Source organism: Brachyistius frenatus, unplaced genomic scaffold (genome assembly GCF_029030835.1).
Source record: "Brachyistius frenatus isolate BFR_SWC_R1_liver_20210118 unplaced genomic scaffold, ASM2903083v1 Contig_440, whole genome shotgun sequence".
In the NCBI taxonomy this organism is placed as follows: domain Eukaryota; kingdom Metazoa; phylum Chordata; class Actinopteri; family Embiotocidae; genus Brachyistius; species Brachyistius frenatus.
Genome location: NW_027211039.1, coordinates 1 through 9,609, shown reverse-complemented (window position 1 = coordinate 9,609; position 9,609 = coordinate 1). Strand labels below are relative to the sequence as shown.

Genomic DNA, 9,609 nt, shown 5'->3' with positions numbered 1-9,609 from the left:
CCTGCACTCCTCAACTTTTTTTTTTTTTTTTTTTTTTTTTGTCGGCAGCCACAGCTTTAATCTCCAAACTGGAGAGTAAGCAGCCATGCAACATTTCTGCCTCTATCTGCTGAGTGTGTTAGAAAGAGGCTTTGATGAATAGATCTGCTCTCTCCCTTCCATCTCATTATCCTCCTTTATCTGTTTTATGGATTTACACAACTCCTCAACACGCCCTGACACGCGGTCGATAGTGTCAACAGGGAAAGAAGACGCAGGTTCGCCTTTTTGCCCCCAAAAAAAACACCAAACAATTCGATATATATCTCGCGTCGTTTGTTTAATTTCTCTCGTTAGCAGTTGTCGTGTCATTTTTTGTTTCGACTTTGATCGCTTGAGAGGGATTGAAATTGTAGCTGCTAACACATTAACACATTATGAAATTGGAAATAAGGCCTCGTGGCTTTCTGCGGTTTCCTCCAGGGCCTGTGGCACAGTTCTTTTCAAAGTAGGACATCAACATCACGTAACCTATTTCCATGAAACCTTTCACTGCTCCGGCTAGTTGAAGTCGGCCGAAGGACCGCTGTCATTTCAGCGCAGGGCTGCGTAGAGAAAATGACAGCTTGCTGGAAGCAGGTTAATGCCTCCGTCTTTTTTAGCTGTGACTCACCGATCAACAGACTGAGAGGTGGCAATGTCGCCTTTCCTTCAGGAGTTGTAGAAGTGTGGGAAAGTGCTGCTCGGCTTCAAAACGTGCCGTCTAAACGAGCGGTGTTTATGTGCGTACCTGCCGGCTCCGCGCCGGCGTCCCTCCACGTGCTGCGCTCGTGCACGTTTTTTGTTTGTGTGTGCAGATTAAATGAGCTCTGGAGGGTGGGTTTCATGTCTCAGCAGGTCACAGATGATCAGATTAACTGGAGCAGGGCTCCAGCCTCCAGCTGGATTAGCAACGGGGACCAGGGCTTTGCCGGGTGTCTCGCTATGGTGCCGTTGCAGCCGCACGGCTACTAATGGTCTCGTGTCTCTGTCTTGCAGACAACTTAGGTGTACAAGTGCAGAAAACCACCTATAAAGCACCTTTATGCAGATTATGAGCAGAATACATCACAGACTTTCTTATTATTTACTTGCAAGCAGCCATATATTTGGTACCGATCACATCAAGCGACTCATGTTTAGTAACATTTATTCACATAGCTGAGCTCCACCAAAACCAGCTGAATAAGCTTCTTTTTTTTTGGTGAACAGTAACACATTGATACGCTTCACACATACTTTGCATCAGCATGTGGGTGCTTTTATCTGTATGCATTTCTTTACATTGTGAAAGGATGAATCACTTATTACTTACTACATCATTTAGATGTGTTAACATTTAATTATCGTTTAGAATCTGGACAAACATTTTATAACATTTCCTGGAGCTCAGCTGACGACATCAGTCATAACACGAGCATGTGATTTTCAGCTGATGCGCAAGCGAGATGTTAGCACACAGACGTACGAGCCGACAGCGTGATCAAAGGAGAGACTGATGAAATGTTGAAGTGGCGTCCGTTAAAACAAGATAAATGGACGCTTTCAGTGGCTTAAGACGCTCGCTCAGCACAGACGGCCTTTATTACACATCTCAGATGGAGGTGGAAGTGTTTGTTCTCGAGGCCTGCGGGGTGAAAAGATTCATGATGTCCAAAGATACCGGGACAAACAAACAAGAAAAAAACAACAACAACCATATATTACCTCACCTTGATCCCACTCTCCCCCTCTGTGGGTGAATCTCCTCCTCTCTCTCTCTCCTTGGGTAATCTCAGGCGTGTCAGCAGCAGGACCGTTCCTTCATCTGTGGGATTACAGATGGTGAAACAAAGGCACTTATTTACTGCTGAGGCGACACAGTCTTATGTGTGTGTGTGTGTGTGTGTGTGTGTGTGTGTGTGTGTGTGTGTGTGTGTGTGTGTGTGTGTGTGTGTGTGTGTGTGTGTGTGTGTGTGTGTGTGTGTGTGTGTGTCTCTCAGAGGTGAAGAAAAAAAAGCAAGCAAGCTTTTGTTTTTAAATGACCTGGTTTCTGTCCATTGCAATATTTTCTTGTTTGTATTCACTCACATTGTTAATTGTAGTTTAGTCTCATATCCAAATATACCTGATTACAAAATAATCAGAGCTGAAAAGGAGCAGGCAGCTGGGTTTAAATGGCCGCTTCTTACCCACCGTTCACCATTGATTCCTGTTCTCCATTACCGGCCCAAAGATAAGCAAAAAGCCTTTGGCTATCGTTTCAAAATGGATTTTCAGTGTTACCTGCTGTCCTGGAGCCTCACCGCTTCAAACAGATCCATTAGAGCCCCAAAAACAAAACAAGATCCGTAAGAGGCGGCGTTCTCTGTGGTTGAGGATAAAGGGAAGCCCTGTCCATGTGCATCCAGCGCCTCGCTACTCTACCGGGTGCTGGGATCACTGGGTCTACTTCTTCTGTTTTTCTGAGCACTGGACCGCCTGTCCTGTTGCCGTCTCATAGCTGGGGGCTTTCACCAAAGTGGTTTCCTCGTGAACTGTTACAACCAGCTGTTCGTGTCCCTGGAAAAAAGAAAACAAGACCCTTTCGGGGGTAAACTGAGAACGGAGAGAGAGAGAAGGACAGACTTTGTGAACGTGAACTGGAAGACTAACAGACAGAAAGCAAAGCCGGGTTTTATGTTTGGAGAAATGTGTAGGTGAGGCGTAACCTCCTGGAACCGATCATTTCAATATCACTTCCGGTGGAGCCCAGAGAAATGCTCTTACTTGGATATTCACAGCCACAAATGCAAATATCAGTAAACAAAACATTCGGCAAAAAGGATGAGTCGTGCAATATTTCTCAACGGTGCAGAAGGCCTGGCAGGATATAAATATAACACTGTGGAGACGAGGCAGCGAGAGACGGAGAGAAGAAAGAGATATGTTGGTCAGTTGGGATACAACAGGTTGTTCGGCTATGCTGTAAGGGGATTACACGTATCACAGGCTTCATGTCAGAAAAATGTGTGTCAGTGTCTCACAGCGGCCCTCCTACTTTCACGCTGAGAAGGACAATTGGATAAACGGAGGGAGGAAGACTTTGTTACAGCCACCCGAAGTCCAGATGCTTTGAGATATACCAGCCTTATGTATTGAAAAAAAAAAAAAAAAGGCATGTAAAAGTGTCTTTGTGGGTATTTTATTGTATATTTTGTGAGCTTGATTTGGACGTCTTGATGCCTGCCTTTTTTTTGTGTTGACCCTGCATGTTTCCAAACTCTTCTTCCCATGATCCTCCCTGATTGGTTTTCCTGGATTGCAGCCTGCCAATACTGCCAATCACACCCCCATTGATCATGTCACTGAGCGCTGTGCTCGCCTCACAAGGACATCATGAGGGCTCAGATATGTGAAGCCTCCTCTGCTGCTGGAGAAAATGGGGGCTTAATGGAGAAATGCATGCGCACGCACACATCTCCGATTCCCAAGATTTGACTCTTCCTAATTCATCGATATTGTTTCAGGGTTTGAAGTGGTGATGTGGGGAAGAAAAGCAATGGCTCATTTTCAGCGTGTCCATCCCGGAGAAGCGCCCGGCCACCGGTTTCCCTATTAAGGGCCGATCGGAGGCGCGGCGGTGCGATATAAAGGCCCGTTCCCAGCCACCTTTACGAGGACATTTACAGCTCCTCCGTCGGCCTATAGGCAGCCGCTCTCTGCAGCGGGCCCGAGGATAGAGCGCCCATTCACGGCAAAATGCAAATGTTACAGTGGTGAACGGAGGGGGCCCACAACTGAAGCGCTATTCTGCAGAGGGGGTGGAAGACTGGCCCTCTGTGTCTGTGCCACCCACAGACACACAACAGTCATCGCTCTGACCATTCAGCCGGGCTGATGAAGGAGGTTGGGGGTCGTGGAAAGGGTTTCGAGCACTGATGAAGATGCCAGGCTAAAGCTTAGGCCGGGGATGCCGGTGGCCGTTATACACGGACCATTATATTTGAGAGGATGTGCGGCACGTCCAGGAGGCGTAATAACGGCTCTTATTGAGTGTGTCTACTGTGTTGCGGTAGTTATTATATATAAAAAAAAATAACATTTGATTTTTCCTTCTGTCCGATTTGTCTTGCTTTAAGGGATAACAGTAGTACATTTATTTAATATTGGGCACTCAAGGGGCACTGCTGACTCACAAGATAGTCGGTCCTTGTCTGTCTTGACGTGGTTACCATCGTGAATCTGTTGATTGTGGAAAGACACTGAAATCAGCAGAAAAAGAACAAAATGACAACAAAGAAGTGGATCATTGGCAGATCAAAATGTACACGGTCAGAGGATGTTTCCCCTCGAAGGGCTTCGTCCTGCCTGTGCAGCTGTGGGCCGCGGTTGGGAGCGTTGCAGTGTGATAGTTATGTCATGTTTGGGCAGAAGAAAATGTGGCACCCTCCTCAGCAGCCCTCCGTCGCCGTGTTTGGGTGAATCAGGCTTTTTGTGTTCTCGTGCCAATCGTGTTTGCTGCGGTAAATGTTTTCCTTGTGTTTGCCACCGCCTCGTTCTCTTTGCTAAAGGTTTGTCAACTGAACATTGTGTGCACTTGTCTGATTCCAGCCGGAGAAAAAAAAACAAATTTATGCTTCCTTTCAGTGGTTGCAACTAACGGATGGTTTGATTATATATTAATCTGGAGATATTTTTTTGAATAGGCAATGCATTATTTAGTCATTCAAAACAAATAGCATACAAATGATCCTTACAATTTCACAACCCCCAAGAAGAGGCCTTCAGATTGCTTGTTTTATCTGATCAACAACCCAGAAATAAAAGATACTCAATTTAAATCATGTAAAAAGAGAAAAGCAGCAGCTGGTCACCATTGAGAGGCTGTAATCTGATAAAGAAAGATCTTTTTACTTAATAAATTGCTTACATGATTCATTAATTGTGAAAATTGTGAATGACTAATGTTATTAGACTAACTGACTCATCAATAAAACAGTTAAATGGCAAAGAAAAACTATTAAAAGTTTGACACTGCAGCGATTAGTGAAAACTCGTTCGCCTGAAGCGGCGTGCTGTAACTATTTAACATACAGTCCTGTCCAAATTCACTAAAAGCAGAATAAGGTGACAAATCAGCAGCCAAATATCAAAGAACGCACATGAATAGAAGCCTCTTGAAAAGGAGAAACTTCTAACATTCACGGCTGTTTTATGAATTAAAAAAAAATAATGAAGTTTTCTGCCCGGATGGATTTCCAGAAATAATTAATGGGCTCTAATTACAAGAACCAAAAACAACTGAAGGATCTTGCATGGGTGAAAGGAGTGTAATCCTCATCTGTCTATGAAATTAGCTGTCTTCATCACCTTCCCCTCTGGGAACACATTTTTATTGACATTACTACATGAAAACTTTGGGATTTGAAGAACATGCGAGGAGTAATATCTAATTTCATAAGCTGTTGAACACAACCTCTCTCTCAGGTGAAAGTGACTGATCATTTATCTTTGATGTCTCCTTCAATGTCATTTGTTTGCCACTTCGAAATCAAGGAGATAATTATCCAATCAGAACCAAAGCCGTTATTAGTGTTTCCCAAAGCATGGGTCATAGCGTTCGTAGAGACACGAGCGACCGTGCAGCCCACAATCAGAAATAGTCACGTGATGGTGAAAGGTAATAATTTCCCCCCGTAGCTATGGCTACACACAGAGGTGCCGTGGTGCTTTCAAAGACCCTTTTCATTGACAGCTGCTCGAAGGCAATGCCCGCAATGAATGGATTTCTGCTGTGCTCTGGGTGGGTGAGACAGAAGGCACCATGCACTTGCTCTCTCTCTGTGTGTGTGTGTGTGTGTGTGTGTGTGTGTGTGTGTGTGTGTGTGTGTGTGTGTGTGTGTGTGTGTGTGTGTGTGTGTGTGTGTGTGTGTGTGTGTGTAGCTAGAATAGAGGTTTAAAACCCAGGTGATGCTGCTGCAGTGTCATCAGCCACGTGTGCTGCCTCTGAACCACCTCCCTGCTGAAACCACCAGCCATAAGCGCTCCCCTTCTTCTTTATACGTGATGCAGTGCTGCTTTTCCACAACGCTTACCTCATCCTATGTGCTCTGAATCCTCGAGCGCGGTCTCTCCAACCGCAGCCCCGGACCCCCTTCGTCGATGATGATCATTATTATCGCACTCCGAATGTTTTGGTAATTGCTACGCTCAGCCGTCGCTGGGTCGTTCCTGCAATTGGCCTTAACATGTTTTACTAAAGCAAGAATCACTTCTGCGATAAAGCAGATGTGAAGAGTTCGCTCGGAGCTAATCAGAGACGTGATGTGGGTGAAAGCTCGGTAACCGCTGTGCACAGCTCCAATGAATTAACACCTCCCTGAGTTTAGTGAATACATCACTATATGTTTGTGTGTGTGTGTGGGGGGGTACATTTATCATCACAGCTGTGTCTATTCTAGGAAATGAGTAGCCCTTGATATAGCCTTGGAGAGCCTGACCTCACAGTACGGCTGGAATTATTAAATGAATCCTCTTTTGATGCCATTTAACCATATTTACAGCCAATCCATACCCTCCTCAATATTAAACATTTTGACCTCCGGGAGTTTAAGCCAGTAAAACCACTCTGCAGTATTTTTTAGTGTCCGTCTTAGTGTCGTCTGTCACTCAAACGGCTCCTCCCGGATCGTATTTCATCGTCCTCTGCGTACCTGAACATACCAGGATGTAGTGAGGAACCTAAAACACCACGTGGATACTTGGGTGGAGGTGGATATAGATTTTATTCTACTGTATGTGACATTGTGTGATAACTCAATCTACTTCCTATAATGAAAGTTTATATACTAAAATGAAGCATTGAATTCTTTCACAGCATTTGAAAAGTGCTGGAATTTCTATTACCATGGCAGCCCTGTCCAAGGTACTTATTTTTATTGCTTCTTCCACCTCCAAATTAGACAAAGAAGGAAGATGAATTCAGCTTAATTTATGCAAAGACCAAGCACAATGCTGCGATAGATCATGAATACATCAGAGAAAAAGCTCTCAAACAAAGTTTGACAAGATGAAAGGCGTCCGAGGCGTGCACTTAGTGAGACAGCGCATGAGCGTCATAAAACACTCTCCCAAGTCGCTTCACCACCATTTACCTCATCACTTTAAATGGGGAATAATGATGAGCAATCGCAAAAAGCATATGTCACTTATGGAGCACCAAAAAAAAAGAGGTAATGGCTCTGCTCTGAGTCCACACAACCGACGAGGTGCGTGCTGAGGGTCGGCGGTGTGGCCGCCGGAGTCGGTGATCTCGGTGGTGCGCGAGGATGATGCTGTGACTCCCTGCAGACTCGGTTTGGGATGCTGTCCAGAGCTCAGCCTCAGCACCACACACACACACACACACACACACACACACACACACACACACACACACACACACACACACACACACACACACACACACACACACACACACACAGAGACACACACACACAGAGACACACACACACACAGAGTCACACACACATACACACAGAGTCACACACACACAGAGTCACACCCACCCACACAGACTCTCCCTGCACACATGCAGTTACACCTGCCTACGCATTTTCTCTTGTGGACACTGGTACACAAGACACACACACACACACACAAACACACACACACACAGACACATCTTTGACGGTGGCGATGCACACGGCTCCACTCAGCTTCGACCCTTCTGAGATTTTTGGTCGGAGGGTTCTGTGCTATCATTATTCCTCTTGGTCTGGACAGAGCTGAACACAAGTCTGTGTGTGTGTGTGTGTGTGTGTGTGTGTGTGTGTGTGTGTGTGTGTGTGTGTGTGTGTGTGGGTGATGCTTGTTGTGATCGAGTGATTTAATATGCATATGTGTGGGCAGGTGTGATTTTGTGCGTGCGTGCGAACCGTGAAGGGAGGGGGAGGGAGGGAGGGTGGTGGTGGTGGTGGGGGGGGGGGGGTATCAGTTACCCACCACTGCTTTGACACGAGGCCGTCGAGGTCATTCTCTTCTGACTCGTGACTCTGAATATTACAGAGCTGCTGCCGGGTCTGTGTGAGTGTTTAACGTGTTGTCTGCCAGCGTCGACGCCGATAGTGTCGACAGTGTTTTGTGGCTGAGCTCTCCCGGTGTTCAGATCAGCTGAAGTAGTTGTAACAATGCTCCGGGGGTGTTTGATGCTCTGTGGGGTGTCTTTAATATCTGTCAGGAAGAACAGGGCGGCCGGCTTTTATTAGTTTTCCTTTTGATGAGACTTGAGGAGTATTGGTTATTTACAGTGCGAGCCGGGCTGCTACCTCGAGCTGGGCTTGATTAAAAGTTCTCGTCTGTTTTCTTGCTCACCTTTTGTAGAAGAACAAAGCTCTCGGCGTGGACATGTAGAATTGCTTCGATACTATCTGGTCTCCAAAGAATGCCAATTATTGATCTCCATCTACACTAACACATTTTCATTTTAATAGGCATGTTTTGCCACGTTTACACTGAAGTAAATCTCATCAGTGTCAGTGAGCCAGCGCAGCATGTCCTACACATTGGCTCTAATTGGAAAATATTAGATTACATGAAATTATTCAGAAACCGATATCTAACATGTCTGACAAGTGACATTTTTGAAGCCTTTTTGTGTTAACAGAAAGAAAAAAAAAATCCATATAATGCTTTTGTTCATTTGCATCACAGCCCCTGGGATGTGTTCCAGTTATGTGCATTTCTAAGAATAGTAAGAATAAGAATAATGTATTGTTTTAATTTATTTCATGCACTTGCTGCTTCCAGAACAAATCCAAGCATCACAGTATTTCTAACCGTCAGTGCTGTGACGTTATTGTGCTTCAATATATTTTATACGTGCGGTAAAAAGGACTCTGGTGTCATTTAAGATCATCAGGAAGCATCCTGCTGTAGCTTAGAAGCAGCACAGTAGTTTTGACTCCAGATACTATTAAAAAAATAATCATAATTTCAGGATGTTGATATATTATTAATATATCCTACTACTGGAGGCGGGCTCTTCTGGGTCATTGCCAGTTTCACAAATCATTGCACCTCTCAGCTGGAGTCCCGAAGTCTGTCAAATATAATACAAATCATTGCACCCGGCGGCCTCAGACACAGACTGTACTTTGCCTGGTGGTTTGTCCTTCTAACGTGTAGGGATGCACGATATGTTTTCCTGACATATTTAGGCATAATTAAAGCATAATTATTTTGTCCTGCCTTCAGCAGCCGATGTCCAAGACAGTTATCCCTGATTGTGTGTGTTGGTTTCTGCACTTTGAGTGCTGCACTTGAGTTATTAGACTCAGTAATAACCAATCACTGTGAGGGCACGAGACAGACCTGTCATATTTCCATATAAAAGGGAATTAGAGAAATGATGAGGATGATGCTGCTAATCAGTCCACTGTGCTGTGGATCACTCCTGTCATAACCTGAAGGGGTATTCGGACAAAGCAGCTGACCTCCTCATGCTCTAATTTGGCTTCAGTCTCCTCTGCCCTCCTTCACATATTCACCAAGACTCGCCGGGTCATGGCGGTCATGACATGTCCTCTCCTTTTGTCTCCGTGGCCTGTCCCTGCTATCTGTCCTTTCCCC

The 9,609-nt window shown here is 45.1% G+C and overlaps 1 long non-coding RNA gene across 1 annotated transcript; it reads right to left on the bottom strand.

Moving 5' to 3' along the window:
- Window positions 1-1,415: 1,415 nt before the first annotated feature.
- On the bottom strand, window positions 1,416-2,350 carry LOC138637201 (uncharacterized). The gene is made up of 3 exons (XR_011312350.1): window positions 2,284-2,350; window positions 1,731-1,825; window positions 1,416-1,645 (listed from the first exon to the last, which is right to left on the bottom strand). It is a non-coding gene; the product is annotated as an uncharacterized lncRNA (long non-coding RNA).
- Between the last annotated feature and the right edge of the window lie 7,259 nt (window positions 2,351-9,609).